The 13,123-nt window shown below is 54.7% G+C and overlaps 2 long non-coding RNA genes across 6 annotated transcripts in view; both read left to right on the top strand.

Annotated features, from left to right (window-relative positions):
• LOC144954726 (uncharacterized) overlaps window positions 1-4,579 on the top strand; it is a 25,100-nt gene extending 20,521 nt beyond the window's left edge. The window contains exon 6 of one of the 5 annotated variants that reach the window (XR_013641333.1): window positions 4,475-4,579. This is a non-coding gene — a long non-coding RNA (uncharacterized LOC144954726). Of the gene's footprint in view, window positions 1-3,364; window positions 3,459-3,549; window positions 3,638-3,760; window positions 3,855-3,933; window positions 4,029-4,474 lie in introns of those variants that run through there. The other 4 variants (XR_013641332.1, XR_013641331.1, XR_013641330.1 and 1 more) reach the window with 4 other exon arrangements.
• Window positions 4,580-4,622: 43 nt separating this feature from the next.
• LOC144954723 (uncharacterized) lies at window positions 4,623-11,947 on the top strand. The gene is made up of 3 exons (XR_013641328.1): window positions 4,623-4,703; window positions 6,452-6,496; window positions 10,910-11,947. It is a non-coding gene; the product is annotated as an uncharacterized LOC144954723 (long non-coding RNA).
• Window positions 11,948-13,123: the final 1,176 nt, after the last annotated feature.

Raw genomic sequence — 13,123 nt, 5'->3', positions numbered from 1 at the left:
GTTGGTTAGTCAGTTAGTCGGTTAGTTAGTTAGTTAGTCAGTTAGTTAGTCAGTTAGTTAGTTTGTTAGTCAGTTAGTTAGTCAGTTAATTAGTCAGTTAGTTAGTCAGTTAGTTAGTTAGTTAGTCAGTTAGTTAGTCAGTTAGTTAGTCAGTTAGTTAGTCAGTTAGTTAGTTAGTCAGTTGGTTAGTTAGTCAGTTAGTTAGTCAGTTAGTTAGTCAGTTAGTTAGTTAGTTAGTTAGTCAGTTAGTTAGTCAGTTAGTTAGTTAGTTAGTCAGTTAGTTAGTCAGTTAGTTAGTCAGTTAGTCAGTTAGTTAGTCAGTGAGTCACTCAGTCAGTCACTCAGTCAGTCACTCACTCAGTCACTCAGTCAGTTAGTTAGTCAGTTAGTCAGTTAGTCAGTTAGTTAGTCAGTTAGCTAGTCACTCAGTCACTCAGTTAGTCAGTCAGTTAGTCAGTCAGTTAGTCAGTTAGTTAGTTAGTTAGTCAGTTAGTTAGTTAGTGAGTCACTCAGTCAGTCACTCAGTCAGTCACTCAGTCAGTCACTCAGTCACTCACTCAGTCACTCAGTCAGTTAGTTAGTCAGTTAGTCAGTTAGTTAGTTAGTCAGCCACTCACTCAGTCAGTTAGTCAGTCAGTCACTCAGTCAGTTAGTTAGTCAGTCTGTTAGTTAGTCAGTTAGTTAGTCAGTGAGTCAGTCAGTTAGTTAATTAGTCAGTTAGTCGGTTAGTTAGTTAGTTAGTCAGTTAGTCAGTCAGTTAGTTAGTCAGTCAGTTAGTCAGTCAGTTAGTCAGTTAGTCAGTTAGTTAGTCAGTCAGTTAGTTAGTCAGTTAGTTAGTCAGTTAGTTAGTCAGTTAGTTAGTCAGTTTGTTAGTCAGTCAGTTAGTCAGATAGTTAGTCAGTTAGTCAGTTAGTTAGTCAGTTAGTCAGTTAGTTAGTCAGTCAGTTAGTTAGTCAGTTAGTTAGTCAGTCAGTTAGTCAGATAGTTAGTCAGTTAGTTAGTCAGTTAGCCAGTTAGTCAGTTAGTCAGTCAGTTAGTCAGTTAGTTAGTTAGTCAGTTAGTCAGTTAGTTAGTCAGTTAGTTAGTCAGTCAGTTAGTTAGTCAGTTAGTTAGTCAGTTAGTCAGTCAGTTAGTCAGTTAGTCAGTCAGTCAGTTAGTTAGTCAGTTAGTTAGTCAGTTAGTCAGTCAGTTAGTCAGTTAGTCAGTCAGTTAGTTAGTCAGTTAGTTAGTCAGTTAGTCAGTTAGTTAGTCAGTTAGTTAGTCAGTCAGTTAGTTAGTTAGTCAGTTAGTTAGTCAGTCAGTTAGTTAGTCAGTTAGTTAGTCAGTTAGTTAGTCAGTTAGTCAGTTAGTCAGTCAGTTAGTTAGTCAGTTAGTTAGTCAGTCAGTTAGTTAGTTAGTTAGTCAGTCAGTTAGTCAGATAGTTAGTTAGTTAGTCAGTTAGTTAGTCAGTTAGTTAGTCAGTTAGTCAGTTAGTTAGTCAGTTAGTTAGTCAGTTAGTCAGTTAGTCAGTTAGTTAGTCAGTTAGTTAGTCAGTCAGTTAGTTAGTTAGTCAGTCAGTTAGTCAGTTAGTCAGTCAGTCAGTTAGTTAGTCAGTTAGTTAGTCAGTTAGTCAGTTAGTTAGTCAGTTAGTTAGTCAGTTAGTTAGTCAGTCAGTTAGTTAGTTAGTTAGTCAGTCAGTTAGTCAGATAGTTAGTTAGTTAGCCAGTTAGTCAGTTAGTTAGTCAGTTAGTTAGTCAGTTAGTTAGTCAGTTAGTCAGTCAGTTAGTCAGATAGTTAGTCAGTTAGTTAGTCAGTTAGCCAGTTAGTCAGTTAGTTAGTCAGTTAGTTAGTCAGTTAGTTAGTCAGTTAGTCAGTTAGTTAGTTAGTCAGTTAGTCAGTTAGTTAGTCAGTTAGTTAGTCAGTCAGTTAGTTAGTCAGTTAGTTAGTCAGTTAGTCAGTCAGTTAGTCAGTCAGTCAGTTAGTTAGTCAGTTAGTTAGTTAGTCAGTTAGTTAGTCAGTTAGTTAGTTAGTCAGTTAGCTAGTTAGTTAGTCAGTTAGTTAGTCAGTTAGTTAGTCAGTTAGTCAGTTAGTTAGTTAGTCAGTTAGTTAGTTAGTCAGTTAGTCAGTCAGTCACTCAGTCACTCACTCAGTCAGTCAGTCACTCAGTCACTCTGTCAATCAGTCAGTCACTCAGTCACTCACTCAGTCAGTCAGTCACTCAGTCACTCTGTCAATCAGTCAGTCACTCAGTCAGTCACTCAGTCAGTCACTCACTCAGTCACTCAGTCTCTGTGTCTTTCTGTGTGTCTGTGTCTCTGTGTGTCTTACCATGTCTCTGTATGTCTCTCTCTGTCTCACTGTGTGTGTGTGTCTCTGTGTGTCTTTCTATGTGTGTCTCTGTGTGTGTCTCTGTGTGTCTCTGTGTGTCTCTGTGTGTCTCTGTGTCTCTCTCTCTGTGTCTCTGTGTCTCTCTGTGTCTCTGTGTCTCACCGTGTCTCTCTGTGTGTCTCTCTGTCTCTGTGTGTCTCTGTGTCTCTCTCTGTCTCTGTGTGTCTCTGTGTCTCTGTGTGTCTTTGTATGTCTCTGTGTCTCTGTGTGTCTCTGTGTGTCTCTGTGTGTCTCTGTGTCTCTCTGTGTGTCTCTGTGTGTCTCTGTGTGTCTCTGTGTGTGTCTCTGTGTGTCTCTGTGTGTCTCAGTGTCTCTGTGTGTGTCTCTGTCTGTGTGTGTCTCTGTGTGTCTCTGTGTCTCTCTGTGTGTCTCTGTGTGTCTCTGTGTGTCTCTGTGTCTCTGTGTGTGTCTCTGTCTGTGTGTGTCTCTGTGTGTCTCTGTGTCTCTCTGTGTGTCTCTGTGTGTGTCTCTGTGTGTCTCTGTGTGTCTCAGTGTCTCTGTGTGTGTCTGTGTGTGTCTCTCTGTGTCTCTCTGTCTCACCGTGTCTCTCTGTGTGTGTCTCTGCGTGTCTCTGTGTGTCTCAGTGTCTCTGTGTGTGTCTCTGTCTGTGTGTGTCTCACCGTGTCTCACCATGTCTCTCTGTGTGTGTCTCTGCGTGTCTCTGTGTGTCTCAGTGTCTCTGTGTGTGTCTGTGTGTGTCTCTCTGTGTCTCTCTGTGTCTCTCTGTGTCTCTGTGTCTCTCTGTGTCTCTCTGTCTCACCGTGTCTCTCTGTGTCTCTGTGTGTCTCTGTGTCTCTCTGTGTGTCTGTCTGTGTGTCTCTGTGTGCCTCTGTGTGTCTCTGTGTGTCTGTGTCTCTGTGTGTCTCTCTCTGTCTCACCGTGTCTCTGTGTGTGTCTCACCGTGTCTCACCGTGTCTCTCTGTGTGTGTCTCTGTCTGTGTGTGTCTCACCGTGTCTCACCGTGTCTCTCTGTGTGTGTCTCTCTGCGTGTCTCCAGTTCCCCGTGTGGCTGGAGACGAACTCGCCTCGCCTGTCCACCCAGGACATCACTCGCTACCAGGGACAGATCCGCGTGATGTCTCTTCTGTGTCTCTGTGTGTGTCTCTGTGTGTGTCTCTGTCTGTGTGTGTCTCACCGTGTCTCACCGTGTCTCTCTGTGTGTGTCTCTCTCCGTGTCTCCAGTTCCCCGTCTGGCTGGAGACGAACTCGCCTCGCCTGTCCACCCAGGACGTCACTCGCTACCAGGGACAGATCCGCGTGATGTCTCTTCTGTGTCTCTGTGTGTCTCTGTGTGTGTCTCTGTCTGTGTGTGTCTCACCGTGTCTCACCGTGTCTCTCTGTGTGTGTCTCTGTGTCTCTGTGTGTGTCTCTGTGTGTCTCTGCGTGTCTCCAGTTCCCCGTGTGGCTGCAGACGAACTCGCCTCGCCTGTCCACCCAGGACATCACTCGCTACCAGGGACAGATCCGCGTGATGTCTCTTCTGTGTCTCTGTGTGTGTCTCTGTGTGTGTGTGTCTCACCGTGTCTCACCGTGTCTCTCTGTGTGTGTCTCTCTGCGTGTCTCCAGTTCCCCGTGTGGCTGGAGACGAACTCGCCTCGCCTGTCCACCCAGGACGTCACTCGCTACCAGGGACAGATCCGCGTGATGTCACTTCTGTGTCTCTGTGTGTGTCTCTGTCTGTGTGTGTCTCACCGTGTCTCACCGTGTCTCTCTGTGTGTGTCTCTCTGCGTGTCTCCAGTTCCCCGTCTGGCTGGAGACGAACTCGCCTCGCCTGTCCACCCAGGACGTCACTCGCTACCAGGGACAGATCCGCGTGATGTCTCTTCTGTGTCTCTGTGTGTGTCTGTGTGTGTCTCTGTCTGTGTGTGTCTCACCGTGTCTCACCGTGTCTCTCTGTGTGTGTCTCTGTGTCTCTGTGTGTGTCTCTGTGTGTCTCTGTGTGTCTCCAGTTTCCCGTGTGGCTGGAGACGAACTCGCCTCGCCTGTCCACCCAGGACGTCACTCGCTACCAGGGACAGATCCGCGTGTCTCTGTGTGTGTGTGTCTCACCGTGTCTCACCGTGTCTCACCGTGTCTCTCTGTGTGTGTCTCTCTGCGTGTCTCCAGTTCCCCGTGTGGCTGCAGACGAACTCGCCTCGCCTGTCCACCCAGGACGTCACTCGCTACCAGGGACAGATCCGCGTGATGTCTCTTCTGTGTCGCGAGTTTGAGACGGAGGGGGGGCAGGGGGAAGGGGGGGGGCAGGAGGGGGGGGGGCCCCCTCCCCCCACTCGCCCCCTGGGGGGGAGGGGCCGGGGATGAGAAGTTCAATAGGATCATGGAGTTGATGCAAATGGTGAGTGGGTGGGTGGGTGGGTGGTGTGGGTGAGTGGGTGAGTGGGTGGGTGGGTGGGTGAGTGGGTGGGTGGGTGGGTGGGTGAGTGGGTGGGTGGGTGGGTGGGTGAGTGGGTGGGTGGGTGAGTGGGTGGGTGGGTGGGTGGGTGGGTGAGTGGGTGGGTGGGTGGGTGGGTGAGTGGGTGGGTGGGTGGGTGGGTGGGTGAGTGGGTGGGTGGGTGGGTGGGTGGGTGAGTGGGTGGGTGGGTGGGTGAGTGGGTGGGTGGGTGAGTGGGTGGGTGAGTGGGTGGGTGGGTGGGTGGGTGAGTGTGGTGAGTGAGTGGGTGAGTGAGTGGGTGAGTGAGTGGGTGGGTGGGTGGGTGAGTGGGTGGGTGAGTGGGGTGGGTGGGTGAGTGGGTGGGTGGGTGGGTGGGTGGGTGGGTGAGTGAGTGGGTGGGTGGGTGAGTGAGTGGGTGGGTGGGTGGGTGGGTGGGTGAGTGGGTGGGTGGGTGGGTGGGTGAGTGAGTGAGTGGGTGAGTGGGTGAGTGGGTGGGTGGGTGGGTGGGTGGGTGAGTGGGTGGGTGGGTGAGTGGGTGGGTGGGTGGGTGAGTGGGTGGGTGGGTGGGTGGGTGAGTGGGTGGGTGAGTGGGTGGGTGGGTGGGTGAGTGGGTGAGTGGGTGGGTGAGTGGGTGAGTGGGTGGGTGAGTGGGTGGGTGAGTGAGTGAGTGAGTGAGTGGGTGGGTGGGTGGGTGAGTGAGTGAGTGGGTGGGTGAGGGGTGAGTGGGTGGGTGGGTGGGTGAGTGAGTGGGTGAGTGGGTGGGTGAGTGGGTGAGTGGGTAGGTGGGTGAGTGAGTGAGTGGGTGGGTGAGTGAGTGAGTGGGTGGGTGAGTGGGTAAGTGAGTGAGTGGGTGGGTGAGTGGGTGAGTGAGTGGGTGGGTGAGTGAGTGAGTGAGTGGGTGGGTGAGTGGGTGGGTGGGTGAGTGGGTGGGTGGGTAGGTGAGTGAGTGGGTGAGTGGGTGAGTGGGAGGGTGAGTGGGTGAGTGGGTGGGTGAGTGGGTGGGTGAGTGAGTGAGTGAGTGGGTGGGTGGGTGGGTGAGTGAGTGAGTGAGTGGGTGGGTGAGTGGGTGAGTGGGTGGGTGGGTGGGTGGGTGGGTGAGTGAGTGGGTGAGTGGGTGAGTGGGTGGGTGGGTGGGTGAGTGAGTGGGTGGGTGGGTGAGTGGGTGAGTGGGTAGGTGGGTGAGTGAGTGGGTGGGTGAATGAGTGGGTGGGTGAGTGAGTGAGTGGGTGGGTGAGTGGGTGAGTGAGTGAGTGAGTGGGTGGGTGAGTGGGTGAGTGAGTGGGTGGGTGAGTGAGTGAGTGGGTGGGTGAGTGGGTGGGTGGGTGAGTGGGTGAGTGGGTGGGTGAGTGGGTGGGTGAGTGAGTGAGTGAGTGGGTGGGTGAGTGGGTGGGTGGGTGGGTGAGTGAGTGGGTGAGTGGGTGGGTGGGTGAGTGGGTGAGTGGGTGGGTGAGTGAGTGGGTGAGTGAGTGAGTGAGTGGGTGAGTGAGTGGGTGAGTGGGTGAGTGGGTGGGTGAGTGAGTGAGTGGGTGGGTGAGTGGGTGAGTGAGTGAATGGGTGGGTGGGTCAGTGGGTGGGTCAGTGGGTGACTGACTGGCTGAGTGACTGAGTGACTGAGTGACTGACTGAGTGACTGAGTGAGTGAGTGACTGACTGAGTGACTGACGGAGTGAGTGACTGACTGACTGACTGAGTGATATTTTTATTTATTTCAGATGCAAGAGCTTGGACATCCACCGAAGGAGCTCTGTGGTGAAGGGGTGAGACTCACTCACCCACTCACTCACTCACTCACTCACTCACCCACTCACTCACCCACTCACTCACCCACTCACTCACTCACTCACCCATCGACCCACCCACTCACCCACTCACCCACTCACTCACTCACCCACCCACCCACCCACTCACCCACCCACTCACTCACTCACTCACCCACCCACTCACCCACTCACTCACTCACCCACCCACTCACTCACTCACCCACTCACTCACCCACCGACCCATCCACTCACCCACTCACTCACTCACTCACCCACTCACTCACTCACTTACCCACTCACCCACCCACTCACCCACCCACCCACCCACTCACCCACTCACTCACCCACCCACTCACCCACTCACTCACCCACTCACCCACTCACTCACTCACCCACCCACTCACCCACTCACTCACCCACCGACCCACCCACTCACCCACTCACCCACTCACTCACTCACTCACGCACTCACCCACTCACCCACTCTGTCTCACCGTGTCTCTCCCTGTCTCTGTGTTTGTCTGTCTCCCTGTCTCTCTCTGTGTCTCACCGTGTCTCACCGTGTCTCTGTGTTTGTCTGTCTCACCGTGTCTCTCTCTGTGTCTCACCGTGTCTCACCGTGTCTCTCTGTGTCTCACCGTGTCTCACCGTGTCTCTGTCTCTCACCGTGTCTCACCGTGTCTCACCGTGTCTCACCGTGTCTCTGTCTCTCACCGTGTCTCACCGTGTCTCACCGTGTCTCACCGTGTCTCACTGTGTCTCACCGTGTCTCACCGTGTCTCACCGTGTCTCTCTGTGTCTCACCGTGTCTCACCGTGTCTCTGTCTCTCACCGTGTCTCTCTGTCTCTCACCGTGTCTCACCGTGTCTCTGTCTCTCACCGTGTCTCTCTGTCTCTCACCGTGTCTCACCGTGTCTCTGTCTCTCACCGTGTCTCACCGTGTCTCACCGTGTCTCACCGTGTCTCTCTGTGTCTCACCGTGTCTCACCGTGTCTCTGTCTCTCACCGTGTCTCTCTGTCTCTCACCGTGTCTCACCGTGTCTCTGTCTCTCACCGTGTCTCTCTGTCTCTCACCGTGTCTCACCGTGTCTCTGTCTCTCACCGTGTCTCACCGTGTCTCACCGTGTCTCACCGTGTCTCTCTGTGTCTCACCGTGTCTCACCGTGTCTCTGTCTCTCACCGTGTCTCTCTGTCTCTCACCGTGTCTCACCATGTCTCACCGTGTCTCACCGTGTCTCACCGTGTCTCTCTGTGTCTCTCTGTGTCTCATTGTGTCTCAGTGTCTCTGTCTCTCACCGTGTCTCTCTGTCTCTCACCGTGTCTCACCGTGTCTCACCGTGCCTCTGTCTCTCACCGTGTCTCTCTGTCTCTCACCGTGTCTCACCGTGTCTCTGTCTCTCACCGTGTCTCTCTGTCTCTCACCGTGTCTCACCGTGTCTCACCGTGTCTCACCGTGTCTCTCTGTGTCTCTGTGTCTCAGTGTGTCTCAGTGTCTCTGTCTCTCACCGTGTCTCTCTGTCTCTCACCGTGTCTCACCGTGTCTCACCGTGTCTCACCGTGTCTCTGTCTCTCACCGTGTCTCTCTGTCTCTCACCGTGTCTCACCGTGTGTCTGTCTCTCACCGTGTCTCTCTGTCTCTCACCGTGTCTCACCGTGTCTCACCGTGTCTCACCGTGTCTCTCTGTGTCTCTGTGTCTCAGTGTGTCTCAGTGTCTCTGTCTCTCACCGTGTCTCTCTGTCTCTCACCGTGTCTCACCGTGTCTCACCGTGTCTCACCGTGTCTCTGTCTCTCACCGTGTCTCTCTGTCTCTCACCGTGTCTCACCGTGTCTCTGTCTCTCACCGTGTCTCTCTGTCTCTCACCGTGTCTCACCGTGTCTCACCGTGTCTCTCTCTGTGTTTGTCTGTCTCCCTGTCTCTGTGTGTCTCACCGTGTCTCACCGTGTCTCACCGTGTCTCACCGTGTCTCTCTGTGTCTCACCGTGTCTCACCGTGTCTCACCGTGTCTCACCGTGTCTCACCGTGTCTCACCGTGTCTCTCTGTGTCTGTGTGTCTCACCGTGTCTCACCGTGTCTCACCGTGTCTCTCTGTGTCTGTGTGTCTCACCGTGTCTCACCGTGTCTCTCTGTGTCTCACCGTGTCTCACCGTGTCTCACCGTGTCTCTGTGTCTCACTGTCTCCCTGTCTCTGTGTCTCACCGTGTCTCTCTCTGTGTCTCTGTGTCTCTCTGTCTCACCGTGTCTCACCGTGTCTCACCGTGTCTCACCGTGTCTCACCGTGTCTGTCTCTGTGTCTCACCGTGTCTCACCGTGTCTCTGTCTCTCACCGTGTCTCACCGTGTCTCTCTGTGTCTCTGTGTCTCTCTGTCTCACCGTGTCTCACCGTGTCTCACCGTGTCTCACTGTCTCACCGTGTCTCTCTGTGTCTCTGTGTCTCACCGTGTCTCACCGTGTCTCCCTGTCTGTGTCTCTCACCGTGTCTCACCATGTCTCACCGTGTCTCTGTCTCTCTGTGTGTCTCACCGTGTCTCTCTGTGTCTCCCTGTCTGCGTGTCTCACCGTGTCTCACCGTGTCTCTGTGTGTATCTCTGTGTGTCTCTGTGTGTCTAAGTGTGTCTCACCGTGTCTCACCGTGTCTCTCTCTGTGTCTCACCGTGTCTCACCGTGTCTCTCTGTGTCTCAGTGTGTCTCACCGTGTCTCTCTGTGTCTCAGTGTGTCTCACCGTGTCTCTCTGTGTCTCAGTGTGTCTCACCGTGTCTCTGTGTCTCACCGTGTCTCACCGTGTCTCTCTGTGTGTGTCTGTCTCCCTGTCTCACCGTGTCTCACCGTGTCTCTCTCTGTGTCTCACCGTGTCTCTCTCTGTGTCTCACCGTGTCTCTCTCCCTGTCTCACCGTGTCTCTGTGTCTCACTGTCTCCCTGTCTGTGTGTCTCACCGTGTCTCACCGTGTCTCACCGTGTCTCACCGTGTCTCTGTCTCTCACCGTGTCTCACCGTGTCTCTCTGTGTCTCTGTGTCTCTCTGTCTCACCGTGTCTCACCGTGTTTCACCGTGTCTCACCGTGTCTCACCGTGTCTCACTGTCTCACCGTGTCTCTCTGTGTCTCTGTGTCTCTCTGTCTCACCGTGTCTCACCGTGTCTCACCGTGTCTCTGTGTGTCTCACCGTGTCTCTGTCTCTCACCGTGTCTCACCGTGTCTCTCTGTGTGTCTCACCGCGTCTCACCGTGTCTCTCTCTGTGTCTCACCGTGTCTCTCTGTGTGTCTCACCGCGTCTCACCGTGTCTCTCACCGTGTCTCACCGTGTCTCACCGTGTCTCTCTGTGTGTCTCACCGTGTCTCACCGTGTCTCTCTCTGTGTCTCACCGTGTCTCACCGTGTCTCTCTCTGTGTCTCTGTCTCTCACCATCTCTCACCGTGTCTCACCGTGTCTCTCTCTGTGTCTCACCGTGTTTCTCACCGTGTCTCACCGTGTCTCTCTCTGTGTCTCACCGTGTCTCTCACCGTGTCTCACCGTGTCTCTCTCTGTGTCTCACCGTGTCTCACCGTGTCTCTGTCTCTCACCGTGTCTCACTGTGTCTCTCTGTGTGTGTCTGTCTCCCTGTCTCACCGTGTCTCACCGTGTCTCTCTCTGTGTCTCACCGTGTCTCACCGTGTCTCTCTCTGTGTCTCACCGTGTCTCACCGTGTCTCTCTCTCTGTCTCACCGTGTCTCTCTGTGTCTCAGTGTGTCTCACCGTGTCTCTGTCTCTCACCGTGTCTCACCGTGTCTCTCTGTGTGTGTCTGTCTCCCTGTCTCACCGTGTCTCTCTCTGTGTCTCACTGTGTCTCACCGTGTCTCTCTCTGTCTCACCGTGTCTCACCGTGTCTCTCTGTGTGTCTCTGTGTGTCTCTGTGTGTCTCACTGTGTCTCTCACCGTGTCTCTCTCTGTGTCTCTCTGTGTCTCACCGTGTCTCTCTGTGTCTCACCGTGTCTCACCGTGTCTCACTCTGTCTCTCACCGTCTCTCTGTGTGTCTCTGTGTCTCTCACCGTGTCTCTCTGTGTCTCTCTGTGTCTCACCGTGTCTCACTCTGTCTCTCACCGTCTCTCTGTGTGTCTCTGTGTGTCTCTGTGTCTCTCACCGTGTCTCTCTGTGTCTCTCTGTGTCTCACCGTGTCTCACTCTGTCTCTCACCGTCTCTCTGTGTGTCTCTGTGTGTCTCTGTGTCTCTCACCGTGTCTCTCCGTGTCTCACCGTGTCTCTCTGTGTCTCTCTGTGTCTCACCGTGTCTCACTCTGTCTCTCACCGTCTCTCTGTGTGTCTCTGTGTGTCTCTGTGTCTCTCACCGTGTCTCTCCGTGTCTCACCGTGTCTCTCTGTGTCTCACCGTGTCTCACCGTGTCTCTCTGTGTGTCTCCCTGTCTCCCCGCTCCAGACTTCCAGCGTCTTCCCAGGCCCACCCGCCTTCCCAGAAGCCCCGGACCAGTGCACGGTCATGTGACCTTGCGGACGTGGTCATGTGACCTTGCGGACGTGGTCATGTGACCTTGCGGACGTGGTCATGTGACCTTGCGGACGTGGTCATGTGACCCTGCGGACGTGGTCATGTGACCCTGCGGACGTGGTCATGTGACCTTGCGGACGTGGTCATGTGACCCTGCGGACGTGGTCATGTGACCCTGCGGACGTGGTCACGTGACCCTGCGGACGTGGTCATGTGACCCTGCGGACGTGGTCATGTGACCCTGCGGACGTGGTCATGTGACCTTGCGGACGTGGTCATGTGACCCTGCGGACGTGGTCATGTGACCCTGCGGACGTGGTCATGTGACCTTGCGGACGTGGTCATGTGACCCTGCGGACGTGGTCATGTGACCCTGCGGACGTGGTCACGTGACCCTGCGGACGTGGTCACGTGACCCTGCGGACGTGGTCACGTGACCCTGCGGACGTGGTCACGTGACCCTGCGGACGTGGTCACGTGACCCTGCGGACGTGGTCACGTGACCCTGCGGACGTGGTCACGTGACCCTGCGGACGTGGTCACGTGACCCTGCGGACGTGGTCACGTGACCCTGCGGACGTGGTCACGTGACCCTGCGGACGTGGTCATGTGACCGTGCGGACGTGGTCACGTGACCTTGCCGACGTGGTCACGTGACCCTGCGGACGTGGTCATGTGACCCTGCGGACGTGGTCATGTGACCTTGCGGACGTGGTCATGTGACCCTGCGGACGTGGTCATGTGACGCTGCGGACGTGGTCATGTGACCTTGCGGACGTGGTCATGTGACCCTACGGACGTGGTCATGTGACCCTGCGGACGTGGTCATGTGACGCTGCGGACGTGGTCATGTGACCCTGCGGACGTGGTCATGTGACCCTGCGGACGTGGTCATGTGACCCTGCGGACGTGGTCATGTGACCCTGCGGACGTGGTCATGTGACCCTGCCGACGTGGTCATGTGACCCTGCGCACGTGGTCACGTGACCCTGCGGACGTGGTCATGTGACCTTGCGGACGTGGTCATGTGACCCTGCCGACGTGGTCATGTGACCTTGCGGACGTGGTCATGTGACCTTGCCGACGTGGTCATGTGACCCTGCGGGCGTGGTCATGTGACCCTGCGGACGTGGTCATGTGACCTTGCGGACGTGGTCATGTGACCTTGCGGACGTGGTCATGTGACCCTGCGGACGTGGTCATGTGACCGTGCGGACGTGGTCATGTGACCCTGCGCACGTGGTCATGTGACCCTGCGGACGTGGTCATGTGACCCTGCGGACGTGGTCATGTGACCCTGCGGACGTGGTCATGTGACCGTTCTGACGTGGTCATGTGACCCTGCGGACGTGGTCATGTGACGCGAAATCGACCAATCCTGGCCAATCGGAGACCCAGAGTGGGTTCGCTCCTCGCTGCGTGAGATGGGTGGTGGTGGTTGTGGTTGTGGTGGTGATGGTTGTTGTGGTGGTGGTTGTGGTGGTGATGGTGGTGGTGGTTGTGGTTGTGGTGGTGGTGGTGGTTGTGGTTGTGGTGGTTGTTGTGGTGGTGGTGGTGGTTGTGTTGATGGTGGTGATGGTGGTGGTGGTGGTTGTGTTGATGGTGGTGATGGTGGTGGTGGTGGTGGTGGTTGTGGTGGTGGTGGTGGTGATGGTGGTGGTGGTGGTGGTGGTGATGGTGGTGGTGGTGGTGGTGATGGTGGTGGTGGTGGTGGTGATGGTGGTGGTGGTGGTGGTGGTGGTTGTGGTTGTGGTGGTGGTGGTTGTGGTTGTGGTGGTTGTTGTGGTAGTGGTGGTGGTGGTGGTTGTGTTGATGGTGGTGATGGTGGTGGTGGATGTGTTGATGGTGGTGATGGTGGTGGTGGTGGTGGTTGTGGTGGTGGTGATGGTGGTGGTGGTGGTGGTGATGGTGGTGGTGGTAGTGGTGGTGGTGGTTGTGGTGGTGGTGGTGGTGATGGTGGTGGTGGTAGTGGTGGTGGTAGTGGTGGTGGTGATGGTGGTGGTGGTTGTGGCGGTGGTGGTGGCGGTGGTGGTGGTGGTGGTGGTGATGGTGGTGGTGGTTGTGGTGGTGGTGGTTGTTGTGGTGGTGATGGTGGTGGTGGTGGTAGTGGTGGTTGTGGTGGTGGTGGTGATGATGATGATGATG

Source organism: Lampetra fluviatilis, unplaced genomic scaffold (genome assembly GCF_964198595.1).
Source record: "Lampetra fluviatilis unplaced genomic scaffold, kcLamFluv1.1 SCAFFOLD_479, whole genome shotgun sequence".
NCBI lineage: Eukaryota > Metazoa > Chordata > Hyperoartia > Petromyzontiformes > Petromyzontidae > Lampetra > Lampetra fluviatilis.
This window is presented reverse-complemented; position numbering and strand designations above follow the sequence as displayed.